At 33.5% G+C, this 16,397-nt stretch overlaps 1 protein-coding gene across 1 annotated transcript in view; it reads left to right on the forward strand.

Annotated features, from left to right (window-relative positions):
* Positions 1-11,932: 11,932 nt before the first annotated feature.
* Positions 11,933-16,397, forward strand: part of LOC106106266 (glutathione S-transferase D7-like) — a 144,773-nt gene continuing 140,308 nt past the window's right edge. Inside the window, exon 1 of the mRNA XM_013286818.1 lies at positions 11,933-11,996. The gene's annotated coding sequence lies outside the window, so the exon portion shown is untranslated. The remainder of the gene's footprint in view (positions 11,997-16,397) is intronic.

The raw sequence follows: 16,397 nt of genomic DNA on the forward strand, positions 1-16,397 counted from the left end.
TCAAGCTTAGGTTACAAGCAATTTAAACATAACATTTACAGCAAAAAAATGTCATTTATATTGTACTAATTGTAATCTTTAATTTAAAATAAAATTGTGATTGCATAGTTCTCTTAATTTTTTTTCAATTAAGGGATGTGCTAAAAAGGGAATACAAAACTATTTAACTACGTCGTAGTCTTAGACTCCAAAAATCAAACAAAAAAATGGGACCCACCTGCAAACATTACCTTTCGGATAAAAAAAGAATTATCAAAATCGGTCCACTAGCGGCGGAGTTATGCCGTAACACACAAAAAAAAACATATAGACGAATTGAGTACCTCCTTCTTTTGGGAATTCGGTCAATATCTAAATAAAGCATATAAAATGTATTACACAATGCAACAAAATGTCATTGTTCTTTCTGAGATGTAAAGCAAATATAGTGTTGTCCTCATAAATATACACCTTTTTCTAATTATCGCCTTTGTCACACACAAAGCTTTAAGTGTAAAGCTCTATTTTTAATTACTCTGTTGTAAAAGGTACTCGTTTTAATTCTGTAAACCCGACGATGTTTTGTCCGTGTGGAAAACAGTTTCAAGTGTCTAGTCTAGCTGGCGTGATTCTTGATTGTTATTTACCGTTTTGACTCGTCCCCCTTCAATAATACGCTATAAGAGTCGTTTTATTAAATTTTACTTTAAGCCGTCATCAAATAGTAAATAGAGTATATTATAGTTAAATTTCAAACATTATTAGTACAACTACACTGAAAGTTTACTTAGCAGAATCATTGCCCTATTTAACCCCTTTTTCGTATTTCACTAAGAACTAATAAAAACCAAAGCAATATATGTACTAAGTTTAAAAGAACGTAAAGTATGTTTTTTCATTCTAGCGTTAAATTTTAATTATATGCAGATCCAAAAGTAAAACCAACCAGTAAAATTCGTCCCATATGTTTTTTCAGGCGCATAAAAATAATAAAGCCCCCATATTCTGATATATGGCATAGTTATTCCAGTGTAGCAGCAAAGCGTTGAAAATTGATTGATGTAAAAGCTAAAACGCATTACGCATTTCAATTATTTAACTAAAATAGTATAGACTACAAATTTGCGATTAAGTCTCAAACATCCCAAATTGAAATTGAATGTTTTACTCCATATTTCCTAAAATTAAATGAACTTCATAAATAAATATTAAATTATATTAAACTGTTTGCTTCGTCGTCGTATTTTTAACTAGCACTATGACAAGAATACGGATAAAAGCTTACAAAACACGCCCACCAAACTTCGTGTTTATCTTTTTCCGAAACGCATGAGGAATTTTTACACATACATAATACCTTAACAGACATACAACAAATTTGAATACCATTAAAAATGGAGTATAGTAGGCGGAATATTATGTTATCTTGAAACGCGACTTACAAATAAATCTATCGTTAAAACTAAATGTAAACGAAGTAACGGTACAATAGCAAATGAAACTCTCATCTCTAATAACTATTTCATACATTCATTCCAAGGAATAACACTGTGTGTCGATTCTAGAGGGAGCCTTATACGAAGAGTAACTCGTAAACTTACACTATGTATGACTGCAATTATTTAAACATGAACAAATAGTTTGCGGAATGCATGAATACCGATTTTAAAATAAACATAAGTGCATTCAAACATTATTTTAATTTTATTACACGTTAGGATAAATAATTATAAATTTTGCAGCGAGTCCTACGTCCCGCTATTCTCTCACTTTATGAAGACAGCGGCGTCCCTCCGCATTAGAAAGACAATTTATAAATACCTTACAAAAGCTCGCTTAAGAGATATTTACGTTCCGCCGCCAATGAATTTCTTAGTCACGCTCGATAATATTTTGGAAAACTCGTCTTCAACTACTTAAAGGGATTTGAAAAGCAAACATGTTTTGTTTTTATAAGTTCATCTTCAATTTTATTTCTAATGTCTATTCATTTTTTTTTAATTGACTCAAATTTAATTGACACGGCCAGATATTCTTACCAACATTGTAAATACAAAAGTTTAGATGGATGGATGTTTGTAAGACTGTAGCTTAAACTTCTTAACGGATCTCGATGAAATTTGGCATAGATGTACAGGATAGTCTGGAAGAACATATTAGCTACTTCCTTGTGTTTTTAATTCTACGCTGACCGAGTCGCTTGCGAAAGCTAATACTAAACATAATTTAGAATTTCAAGCGATAGGTTATATTATTCACGATCCAAATTCAAAGCGCAGACAATCCAAAGTATCAGACTCGGTAAATTCCTGTCCTAACAAACCCTAAATTGTAAGGTAAACCGGTTAGTTATTGTCAGCTCTAAATTTCATGTGGTCTAGACGGATTGCAAATCACTTGCGTGGGATCCTCGCTCAGGTCTTGCGATGATTGCGCTGACGTCTTGCGAAATTTATTAATGGTGTTATGTAAATATGACAAATCGCTCGAGCAGTAGACGGTGACATTTGAATGAACTGGCTCACTCCGAACGTCGAGTTTATCGAGCATCCCACACGGATTGATGGAGTGCTATGAAAGTAAATAGACTTTATTAGATGTAAATTGCACATGAGTGAAAAGTGAAAGTAATGAATAAATTTGGATCAAACGACAATTTGAATAAAAGCTTTAATGCTGAAATATATCGTCGATAAATACATATGAACGTAGATAATCAAATTTATTATGAATTAGGATTTCAAAACGATAACGTTTCTCAAATTGACAGAATCAAGGCAATTACTAAAATAAATTTAAAAGACTTACTAAAAAAACTACCATATTTGAATATCCAAATATTTAAAAACCAAGTTAAGCGTGTAGAAAAAGATCACAACCACTTTATTCTTATTGATAATATTACGGAAGCTTACTTCATTACTCATCCTTTAGAAGCGGCCGGTTATTGTCTAAAGTTAAATACGTACTTGGTCAGTGAACCGAGCCCCGACAACCAAACTTAGTTACCTAAACAAACATCGTGGGTCCTCGGTCAACATTTGTTACTTTGACGCACTCGTGTAAACATCTTTGTATTCGATATTAAACATGCATTCTAAATATATTTCGCGGCAGGAAAACGTAATTTTGCATGTCTGTTAAACACGTGGTTTAAATGTTTAAATTCTGATATGCTTTAGTAACAATGTTTATGTTCACATTTACTTTTGATGTCAAATCACATAGGTACAGTTGAATCATTCAACAAGAACTGAGTGTATTTCAAGGAAGCGTTTATATTACATTTTGTGAGAGCGAAATGTCATCATCATCATCTCCCCTGCCTTGTCCTACTCCCGTAGGGTCGGCGCACCGGGTTTTCGTCCTCCAAAGCATTCTATCATCCGTCATCTCAGTCATCACTCCCTTCTTGATCATGTCACCTTTCACGCAATCCATCCATCTCTTTCTAGGTCTACCTCTACCGATGTACCCCTCCACATTCATAACTAACATCCTTCTTGTCACATGCGATTCATCCCTTCTCATAACATGCCCATACCACTCTAACCTTTTACTCCTTATTTTCTCAACCACTGGGGCTACTCTCAAACTTCCTCTAATATACTCATTTCGTATCTTATCCAATCGTGTTACCCCACACATCCATCTTAACATTCGCATTTCCGCTACATGTATTCTCCTTTCATCCGTCCCTTTCACTGCCCAACATTCAGATCCATACATCATAAATATCCTAGATCAATAAATAGTCAGTTGTTTACATGATAGCAATAGACACCGCAGAATAATACAAAAGTTAGGTACCTTGTCACTTAATAAACTCTGATATTAAAATCTAAAGGATGTCTATCTTTCATTATCATATTTGTCTAACTTAGAGAATTGAAGATTCCTTTTTATGCTTCGGAATACTGAGTTTCAATAAGATTACATTAACGGGAGTACTCGGTGTGAGCTCGACTTGGCGGGCGCGGTGCCCATCAAATTTTATCATGGCTATTGACAATGTTTTGGCCAACGTCACTCCGTGTCGATAGAGCCGCATAAAGCTTACGTCCTAAGTCTATAGTCATTTTGCAATAGACCAATAGTTACTTTCTCTGTAAAATTAATTCTGTGAGAATTTAATATTTTAAAATTTGTAAAAATCGGTCTTTAAACTAAAAGACCAACTGCGGTCTATTCATTTAAAAGAGTAAATGCTAACAAAATTAAAAAGCATACTTCTACTTGGAATAAATTCTAGTGAGATATCACTTCATGATATAAATAAATTGCTGTAATATTTAAAATTGTAATTTAATTTTCTATTTATACGGGATTTATCAATATAATTCCAAGTATTTCTGAACAAACAAAAAGCAAACGGTGCGATCTCCATGTAGGGGACAATAGGGTCGACTCTAAAGACGGCCGCGCTATTTAAAATTGTAACATAGGAGTTTAACGCAGTCTTTAGCACATAATAGGGGATTAATGTATATGGAAGCTTGCATTGTGTGAGATGGGGGCTTTTATTTTATTTTTTTAGCGTAGCGTTTAATGATGGAAATAAAGAAATGAAGATAATGTCTTTTAAAATCCATCGCAGCGTTACCTTAGTTCAAAGTTAGGTAACTATCTTGAATATACCAGTTAAAATTATCAGTATTAATTTAATAAGAATTGCATCAACAAAATATAGAGTCGTATTCGCGCTAGTACCTGAAACGGAAAGGAATTCATTCTGTTGTACCAGCTCGGTGCATAAACATTTACCTCTGCAAGCCTCCAAAGAAGCGCAGGATTAACAATAAAAGCGATTAAACGCGGAGCTACATTTAATAGAGATTTAAACGGTAGCTAACACCGAATACTCCTGTACAATTTACTGTTAACTATATATTGTTGCTCCACTACGCAATAAAGTAAGTTTACACGGCGGCCATATTATAATCCCGTGTGAGTAACGGTGGTAGTGGCTGGTGCGTTCTGGCGGGAACTCATTAATTTGCCCCACGCGCCGCCGCCTCTTGCCTCGGGATTTGTGGAATTACTATTGTTTATGCCACTGCCGACTTAAATAATGCCTCACGCTAGTAAGCTAGTTGTTTCAGCTGCGCCGATTGAATTTTATTTTATATCGACGTGTGATAATCTATATTTGGAATATTTTATCGAAAATGTTTGGATACATGTAGGAAATCGACGAAAGGTAGCGGAAGATCGAAACTAGGATGGATTAGATGAAAGAGGATATGCTTAAGAAGGGAGTAAATTCAGATATGTCGACTGATGGAGGTATGTGGAAGAGGAGCACGTACTGTGCCGATCCTCTGTATTGATAAGTGTACGTGGATGAAGATTTCCCTACATGGAAATCGAGAAAAGAGAAGAAATAACATTTATTCGTGGCGACGAAGCATAGTTTAATAGTCTTTAAGAACATCGAAGTGTATCAAATGGTAAGCTACAAATATCACAATAGAAGGATGACCTTCTTAAAAACATTGCATAGATATATATCGAAGGATAATACATAAATACACATATTTATTAAAAGCATATCAGCATCATTTCCATGTTCTAATCCCACTCACATAGAGTCGGAGTACCAATATCAGATTCAATCACAAAAATAATTAATATATCTAGTATTCTAGCCGCAGAATTTCTATTTGAAAATATTCAAACATTTTGAATTTAATTGATTTTATTTCCCGCACCGACAACCGAATTTCGACTAGCATAAAAATAAAATTGCTTTTTCCAAAAGTTTACCAATCAGATCCAATACAAAGCAAATTTGGCTGCAGCTCGATCCGATTAAATTCGTTGCAAAAGTAGTTTTGGTTACGCAAACAAACATGGATAGTATGCATTTAAATTTTATTTTATTTATATTACATAGGTTCGATAGTTGCTATAGCTTCATTATTCAATTTACTAATTAGTTGTTGGAATTACAAGTGAAGGAAATGTAAAGCCCGTTATACACCTTTAGTTTTAACTGAACAGTCCAATTATACAGTTCAAACCAATGTGTGTAGCGGGCTTAAAAGTGAAGGGAAGTTTATGTATTTAATCAAAAAATAACATAATTTTAATGTCATAACCGCAAAATAGCTAGCTGTTGCTCGCGACTTCGTCCATATGAAATTCAGCAATAACATAGCTTTAATTTGTCAAGAATTTTTGAAATCAACCTCGTAATTTTTGAGTTATTTTAATACATACAAAAATTCAACAATACAAATCTTTCATATCTGTAATATTAGTATAGGTTAGCTGAATGACAAATAGTATAGTCTACAGCTCTACGTGACAAGTGTATTTAAAAATAGAGAGGTCAGTAAGAAATTATTTTCAAATTAAACATAATACAACGACCTGTTTTTCTTACGTGTTTGTTTCTCATTAAAACTTACATCTGACCTCCTCTGAAATCTAAACAATAACACTAACGACTTCTATTTTACTTCAAACGTTTAAGAGTCACCTGTATTAATATTGTAATATCTTTTATGACAAAAAATGTTTGGATTTCTAAAGCATATTTTATCCAACTGTACGCTCTACGGGGGATTCAATTGTTTGTTTAGGATCTCTTAACCCCGTATGTTATACGTAACTCATTGTAATAATAAATAGTTACAGTTTTATAAAGGACCACCCCACTAATGTTTATATTGTGGTAGGTCAAAATATAAAAATGTGGTAAAGTAACAAATTTCCAACCGCTAACCCCAACATTTTTTTAGTAGTTCTGCATCATACTCCACTGATAGCATATGAATATCTGACAGATGTTAAAATTCTAATGGAATATCGAGTTTAATCGTGGCCTCATTGAAATAGCTACATATATCTATTTAAATGTCGTTTATATTAAAAATTAAAAATCTTCCATAACGAAGATGTTATAATGAAGAAGTTAACGTATATTGTACCTTTCGATCAACAGTGAAAGGTTCGACAGCTATATTAATACTAGCTGTTGCCCGCGACTCCGTCCGCCTGGAATTAAAAAAAATAAAAGTGGTAGCCTATGTGTTCTTCCAGACTATCCAGTCTATGCCAAATTTCATCGAGATCCGTTCAGCCATTTAGGCTACAAACGCTTACAAACATCCATATATCCATCCATCCATCTAAACGTTTGCATTTATGTTTACGTTTAAAATGTTAGTTAAACTCAATAACCTGTTTCTTTAGATTTACTCGAGGCTTAACAAGAATGCGTACCAGAAGTAAACAGACCTCTTTCGTTACATGTAATAGGAATCTAAACGACGCATAAATATCTCCGGTTAACATTTTAGTTGCGGATTAGCGTCTCGTGTTAGCAAGTCAAATTGTGTCACCGTCACATCGTAAACTTCGGTATTTTATTATCTACCTGACTTTATACAAATGAAGCCAGATACACTAAACTTATCAACGAAAATTTTATAAAATATATCTCGACAGTTTATACTCGTAAACTGTTGCAAAGCAAATTTTTAAGTTACAATGGAAGACTTTTAAGTTAGGTTTTCATTAGAATTAAGTTGGGTTCAAAATTTAGAGTCAATTTTATATTAAAGAAAAAACCTAGTAGGATCATAAATTCTCAAATTTCATAATTTAAAGGTGGCATTAACATTATTGCAATACAGACAAGGTTCGTAGGCGAGTCAGACGGTAGACAGTCGATACCTTCGCCCCCTGGGAAATTACCACTTCCTTACCGCACCAGGGATGTTATAAGTAACTTGATTTGTCACGAAACTTAAGTATACACATAGTTTCATACTTCTACTATTTCCTTTGTGCATGTCAAATATCGTGCAATTTAAAGACCATGCGTCTGTACAGTTTTTATACGAACTTAAATATACAAATTAACGGGACTTGGTTTAATACTTGATAGTAATAAAAAACGTATTGTTACAAAAAATCAAGTTTTTTGATATATTAATATGCTTCTGACAAGTCCGTAAATGTCTTCATTAATAATTTATTAATTACATTATACAGTATTAATCAAACTGCTGTACCAATGTATTTTACAAACGAAGCGCATAACAAAATACGAGAGTTCGTTTGATTGGTTCATTTGGACGTAGACTGAAGCTCGCCCGATGTTCGCTACGGCTCGGTGAATACAAACTCCATCGTAAATAGGGGGAAAGGTGGCTATTATGTAGTTTATAGACAAAACTAAAGAAGAAAAATCGATTGCGATTCAATTGAATTACACCTCTTTTACTAGCCCTTCGTAACTGCACGGAGCATGTGAAACTTAAAAGAAAATCTGTTGTCTTCCACAATACGTTACTTTTTCGAAATGTTTATAAATTGTCTACAAAAGGATCGATGTAAAGCAAAAATATCGGATATCAGTATCGTGTAAAATTATAAGCAAAAACATATTTCCTTAAAACTTTAAGCAATTGTTTAGTTTCTGGAATAGGGAGACTTATTCGACTTCTATCTCGCATTCGAGATATATCGAGCGATTTGATAATAGGTACTCCTGAAAGTAGTGTGTAGGCAATGGGAGGCTGAGTGAAATTGACAGATTTATTTGCGTTTGGATAAATTAGGATTGCGAGCGGCTGCATTTTTTAACAACCCCCGTCCCGAATCACGCGATTCTACTGAACGTAGGCAGTAATCGTATTTGAAAATCTTGGATGTCTTCGTTGATTTTCCATTTGCGTATTTTAATTGGACCAGTCACTTACACAAGTTATAATTTAAATGTGATCTTGTGCTGTCAGTTTCAGATTGAGAAATTAATTTTGAAAGGGTCTATTAATTTTTTTTAATCTACTCTATTCTATTTCTTGTTTATGGCTCTCCCACAGCGGATTGGGCCAATTTTTTTAATCATAAATAGAATTGAAATATATCCCGTTCAGAAATTTATCGCTTCTTTACTTTACGTAACGAAGTTTGGAATTTTTAAACATGGTTAAAATCGGAAGACAGTTATTACACCTCACTAAATAAAGTCAATAGGTACCATTTTTATTATTGAATATTTCTAATATGAAAAGGGCAACCGCATAACATAACCGACCTTTCATTAGGGAATTGGTTTCCCTAATACGATACATAAGGTAAACATATTGAAGGGCCTCGATCAGAATTCATACGCCGCTTCGAATGATTGTCGGCAGTCCACCGATTGCTTTTCCATTCCCCCGGATATTTTATTGCGCGCCATATTTCGGAGAGAATAGCTCCGAGGTCGAACATTCGATGTGATATCGAGATTTTGTATCTAGATTGTCGTATTCGTATTGCTTTTTGATTGTCCTCTTGTACATTTATGTTGTTGCTTTTGTTTTCGTTGACTCTAGGGAAGATATGTGATTTTTGTTGGGTAATATTTTTATTTGTAGTATATTTGTTAATAGCCGAATACTAACACTACACTTTTGTATCATAGTCTTAAATGATGAGCTGTCAGATTATAAGCGGTGCTTACAAAGCAAAGTATCAAGATGGTTTAGAAATACCACACCTCCGATTTAACTGATTAATTAATTTATAAAATACGTTAAATTCAAATGGATGATTTTGATCTTCACAAAAAATTGTGACGTCAGAATTTTGTTTAAAAAGTAATCATCAGGCAATGCATGTAGCATTAATATTTCCCTATAAACTACATACGTTTTATGGTCACCATAAATTTTATCATGGCCCTACTTTATTCGCTTTTTGCGCGGATGAATTGCTACAGAACCTTTATTCATATTATTACCAATAATCTCCCTTCGTAAAAAGGGCCGCATAGTTTGGCCGTTGCAGAAAAAAATTTGTAGGTAATAAACCAGTTCGGGGCACGAAAGGGTAATAAAATGGAGATCAAATAACCGTAGCTTTTCAAACTTGGGTGTAAGTATTTAACAACAACGCGACGAATATACAGTTTTGATAACTCTGAAAACGTAGAGGAAAAATAAAATATTGTAATGTAATTTCGACGGTAGATCATAGACACGGTAATCATTCACCATTGTATGCGTGCGAAGTCGGAGCTAACTTTAATTGTTCAAAAATAAACAATCATTTGCGTCGTTATACTCATAATATAAAAGTTGGGACAATTGTACACTGCTATTGTTAAAAGTAATTTCGGCACAGGTAAAGAAAAAATAAAAAAGTAAAAAACTTAACGTCAACACTTCGAACACAAATAATAACCTTAAATTATGAGAACACTTAACTACCAGGTTAATACATAAGTAAAATTTACAGATTTAATAACACAATTAAAAACAAACATTACAAAAGCTACATACTACGTATATCCACCACCAGTTGCCACCGCACTCTGGCTCACGTCCAAATTATTTTAAAAGAATCCTCGTAACGGTCTCATTTCAGTGGATCAGCGCTGCGCTCTGTTTATTCAACTACAGACCTCGTAATGTTAATGCAAGCCAAATGAACTGAGAATATTCACCGAAATCACCTTTTGAATATGAACGAGTTGGAAATTTTTCGGATAAAAGTATTTTGAATTTTTCATGAATCACTTGTTAACAAGAGCGATTTTAGACTGAATATTAAGCCGACTATTAAACTATAATTGTATAAAATTTTCTTATTTTATGCCTATTATGATAATGGAATGATACATTACTCTTTTTCACGTACATAACAAAATACCCATAAATCTAAGAAACGTATTATTAATTTTAAACATTCCAAGCGATTAAATAAAAGTTAAAATATACAAGAAGTAAGAACACCTATTAACATAAATCAAAAAAATAATTAACATAATAAATAATTAAAAAACCAACGCAGGTAACCGTTTTAGTGCAAGCAAACGTTTAAAATTAAATGTTAAACTTATCTGAGTCATTATGGTAAACACAGTTTGCACGACACAATGGCTGAAGTACATGTAGTGTTGTATCATAGAACACGCCATCATGGCCACAATTAAGATATAGTTTTTTTTTTAATTTCAACCTTCCACGCGAACAATGGACGGCAAGTAAAAAACTACGGAACTCACGTTAGCTATAACTATGGCCAGTACCTTATAATGAATATGCTATTTACGTTATAAAGTAATTTTCTTTCGCTACCGTTTTTAAGAAATAACTGGTTCTGAATACTTACGTTGTTACGACGAATTTCTCTGTTAGATTCAAGTTTAGAATAAACACCAAATTGTTCACAACTCATCTTGTAGATGACTTATCAAGTCATCGAACTTCATTCACATCGACAAATTTTAAAGCAAAGTTCACTTCACTGATTTTACTTAATTTCCCTTAAATAAATCAGCAAACTAACACTTTTACAATCATTATTCGGTATAGATATATGTTGGCCATGTTCATTGGCGAACTATGACATTTCACTGTCATATACAGACTAAAGTAGACAGATTGTTTTTTATTCTCTGGCACAAGAGGGTAGAATAAAAATTCCGTTTCGGTAGTTGCGGGCGTCCGTAGTGTTGTGAAAAGGTTCGTGTGCAGCTGATCAATGAGTCGTCAAGGTCATGTTGTATACGAGGCTGCGCGAAAAACAAATCGTACGTGTCATTTTGCTAACAGAGCTGCTTATCATTTCGGTTCGCGTTCGGAAATATTAATAAAACGCCAAGTGACTTGAAAACTTGTGGACCTAACTATGTAAACAGTGTAAAAAATGTATTTTAACTGAAACATACGTCATACTTTTAATAACTACCGCGAATCTATAACCCGGGGAGGATTTTGACAAATAAAGAACATTATGCGTAGGTTTGCGAAATGTGATTTATACCAATAAGTGTTTGTTGTACTTTAGTGTTATAAAATAAAAGCACCTGTGAGGCGGTGATGCATTAAATAAGCGTTTTAAACTGATTGTTACATAATGATTGCAATAAAGCCGGCTGACCGCAGGCGGGCTGCGAGGCGGAACGTCTGGCTTCACAATGCCACCGCCACGTGCTCACCGAGCGGTATCCGATTCAGTAGACTGGTGTATTGGAAATGGCAATTTCGCGGAATGTACTGTAACGCTGTATGGTAAGTAATTTTATTTTACTTATTAAATCACCAGAAATCACAAATGTCGTAGTGGTATAGATTTCAATGACCTGTGCAAAATCTGTTTATATAGTTTTTTATAGATGTTTAGGTAACGCAATAAAAGTAACGTAAGATATTTTATATGGTTGAAATAGTATTAAAATTACAACAAATATTTAAGGGCCATGAGTGGCTAATGAACTATGTTCTAAATTCAAATTTTTTTGTTCTAAATTCGAACTCTTTGTTGCGTTGACATTCATTAAAAGTAGCTACAGTGCTATTTTGCGGCCTACAGATAGTATAAAACTCGTTTCGGTACGTCAGCGTGCGTGTCAGGCAAATGATAGAGCGACGTGTGCGAGCGACGCTGATTGACGCAGGTTATGAATACGTGATTAATGAAGACTGCTTGCGCGTACGGGCGGTTTTTGTACTTTAATTTCAGGTAATAACTGGCCGGTAAGAATGTTTAATGATCGAACAAACGCCCAGCCAGCATTTTAAAGTTTAAAAAAAAAAGTTAGTCCTGAAATAGTATCTGGTAGGCAAGGCATTACTAAATTTTAAATACAATTTTCATAACGGAAATTTGTAAAAAGTGTGATTCGTAACAAAGTGCAACTAAAGAACCAAGCTACACAATAATATGAAAAAATTAGGAATTCTCATCTTAATATCTTTGATCTGTATTCCTCCTTATTTTATTTATATATTTTATTTTCGTAATACTCTCAAGTCGTACCCCTCTATATGTTCTTGATTAAATTGCTACATACAGTAACATAATTTCCTCTGCTTTATTAGGGAGCTCCACTTTGGATAAAATTTAAGGTGTTCAATGATCGTTATTATTCATATTTTACGGCAGTATTCCACATCGATACGCATTCAACTCACGACTTGAACTTTTTCAATAAACCACCCCTCTAGATAGCAGGCGCGATCACAAATGCGGTCACGCAGGGTTGAACGATTTTATAACTTTATAGCTCGGGTCAAATGATACCTGCTGATCTATAGACATTATAAATATAAACGTTGTCTTTGATATCACAACCCTAAATGTGATATCTATTCTAGTATAAATCTCTTTAAGCTCAGTGGCTTTTCCGGGCCTTAGTCGATTTTGAAATCTGAAGAATTTGGAGAAAAAATAACGTCCTTATTAAAATCATCAATCGTGATAAAGGCGTTTATAGTATTACGTTTAAAATGTTTTTTTTTATTCAAATAATATTTGTTACATTTTTTTTATTTTAAACTTTCTATTTGTGTCAACTGTTAATTACATTTTATATCCGTAATAATGTTATTTATTTATTTTTAGTTTAATTAGATTGAAACAGATTCATTAGTAAGCATGTAACGTATATTTAGACATAACAAAGGTCGAACGTTTTGAGGGAAACTTTACTCATTTCGTTTGTATTTCCTTTCCACGGACAACTACAAACAATACTTAGTTTTGTTGGAATACGAAAACAAAGTTGTAAATAATTACGTAAATGGACCCGCGGGGTATAACCGCTGGATGCCGAATGTATTTTGAAAAGTTTTTCGTGTTTTCGCAAATTTCATTTAGCGCCGGAAGGGTTCAAAGCTTTTGTTAGACGTCTACTGTCGAGTTTTCGTAATCACGTTTGGAAAATACTGCATTTATTTGTTTTTATTTATTAAAATGCGAATTTTAATATCAGTAAATAAACTATTGCTATGGGGGTCTACTCCTTAATTTTGATGATTATGGTCGTATTCCTGTCTACAATAGTATTAAAATTAAAACAAGAAATAAGCTTATGTGTGACAAAGATCGGACTATCGGACTATCTCTTTCTATAGTTCGATCGAAATATCTACGCGTAACCTTTTCCCCACTAACTTAGTTATAGTCCCCAAGGATAACTTAGTTACAAGGTCGAAATCGATAAGTCTCGGCAAATTGTTACCGTAACTGTTGTAATATGGAAATATCCCCTTTTATAGATACCTAAAGCAGGCTGTATATCATGATAATACACATAAATATACAATATAAAAGAATCGCTGACAAAGAGCACCTATAATAAAATTCGAGGCCACATTTGTACAGTCAGCGACACATGTAAGATGTAAAAATCAAATTTAACTTTTTTGTTAGTTTGTAAATTTTTAAGATTCCTTGATTTTAATGTACAATAGAAAATCAATATTCTTTTAATCTAATAAAATAACTAAAGTCTTGCTATTGTTGTGTAATATTAATCTGTCCTTTCAATTTAAACTAAGTATATGTCATTAGTTAAATATGTGTCGATTAAAAAGATAATAATTCAGAGGCTTAACCATTAAATTCTACGAATATTAATCACATACTGTCGTTGAAAACATGCTAATGAATTGAGCAATTAATTAAAAGACTACGTATAAATAAATTTGATGTCTAACTCCATGTGTGTTGCTAACTGTACTCACATGAAATCCGAGGTTCGTTCCATAGAGTTCCGACGTTGAGGACAAAACGTCGATGTTCGTGTTATTCTATTGGCAGCATTGGCACTTGTCCAGGACGAGCAATAAGCACGCTCTGTGTGTCCCGCAAAAAAGGCACGATAAAAATATGGTCGAAATAAATAATACCTACCCAATGACGGTGTGCCAAATATTGCTTTTTACTTATACGTAACCAAACTTCCTGATAATAGTGTATTATTGTTTAAATATTATTTTACTATTACATAACATGATTTTAATTTATAAAGACTAATAACTTGATCTGTGAAGACTTGCTTTAATCCAGCTTTCTTATCAAGAAACTCAACAAGATTTTCTCCGTCAATTCCCCGCCCACGTTATCTAAATCTCGCCAAGGATTAGCTGTAAATATTTATAAACGTCATAAAGACCTAATACGTATTCATAAGTGAAAATTATTATGCAAATAGCCGTAACAGGGCGGGCAGTGTCTTGAGAAGTTCTACGCCTTAATTGCGGAGACGGCGTGATGAATATGAAAGGCCCTGTCTCCATTAGAGTGCAAAAATGGCCTGTTACCGTAGGCCGTGAGTAGGAGGCCTCAAGCCGGTACTGAAACGCGATAACAGTGTAACTGTCTTGTAGCGTAGGAAGTTATCTGACAAGATCGATTTGAATTTAAATTGCATGCTGAATATGTTACCTATTAACATCTATTTATCGTTCTCTTCTCAGATAAAAATGTATACTTCGCCTTTATAATGTAAAGCCTGCTAGACACGAGTCACGTGCAATTTTAAATGCAAAATTCGACTGTTGAGTTAAAGTTGATGGTGTGTAGCAGGCTTAACACTTTTTATTATATCATTTTATATTATTTTTTAATTATGAAATTGGCCATATTTTTTTTCCTGTCTACGAATAATGGGTAAATGTGTATTTGACATAAATCGTGAATATAAGTTAATTATGGTTAACCAACTGAGAGCGACAAATCATTTAATTCGTGTATCTGGCGACAGCATTTCACGCGGTTTTAACCTTTTTGTTTCATTGTTTATTGTAATAAATATTTAATTTCCATGACATCACGGAATATTAAGTACTTACAAAATTCATTTCACCTTTGAAGGTTATATGAACGACAAGGTTAAGGTGTTTCGAGCCGATTTTATTTTGTAGTTTAGTTCTTGGCGTTTAGTTTTTTTCTATTTTTAAATCTTATGACATTAATAAATTGAAATTTTTTGCTACGATTTTTCACGCAACATTTTTTTAAATACACCGTTGAATAGAACTTTGTTGTTGTTAAAAACACACATAGAGTTACAAGCCACTCTTTCATAAAAGTGTTACACCAGCGTTCCACTCGCGCTGACGGGTCTGTTCCTTTGAAACACCACTCGTTTCCTTTACACAAAGCAAGTGTCTTTTTTAAAATGCTTTTAAAACATTTTAACAAAACCTTAACATTTTTTATTAAATTATTTTATTTTGGTTAATTAATGCTTAGGGGGTAATGCTCTTTGGAACGTCGTAATGTACACTGGCCTTATTAATGAAAATTAAATGATCAGACTATTCTTTGACTACACCACTTAATACTAATGATGGACGTCGATAAATTAGACTGATTTAATTACATTTATGAAGTATCAAAGTTTTTTTCTTATCTTAATCTCTCTTACTCAACTTGTCCTACCGAGTCATTTAAATTGAATGTATTTATTTGAATCCGACTTCAGTTCAGGTCTAGATATTGATATAAATAATTATAGTCGGCGCCATAATTATTGGCCGTTTGTAATCTCGGTTCGTATTTGATAAGTCGCAGCGAAACAAGGCTGTGTCGCGACGCCGCACATTGGGCTGAATCAAGTTGCTCCATAGACAACTTTATCTGATGTTTGAAATGTCTCTTTTTTTTGCTTAAATGTGCTTTGT

This window comes from Papilio polytes, unplaced genomic scaffold (assembly GCF_000836215.1).
Source record: "Papilio polytes unplaced genomic scaffold, Ppol_1.0 DF822289.1, whole genome shotgun sequence".
Classification (NCBI taxonomy): domain Eukaryota; kingdom Metazoa; phylum Arthropoda; class Insecta; order Lepidoptera; family Papilionidae; genus Papilio; species Papilio polytes.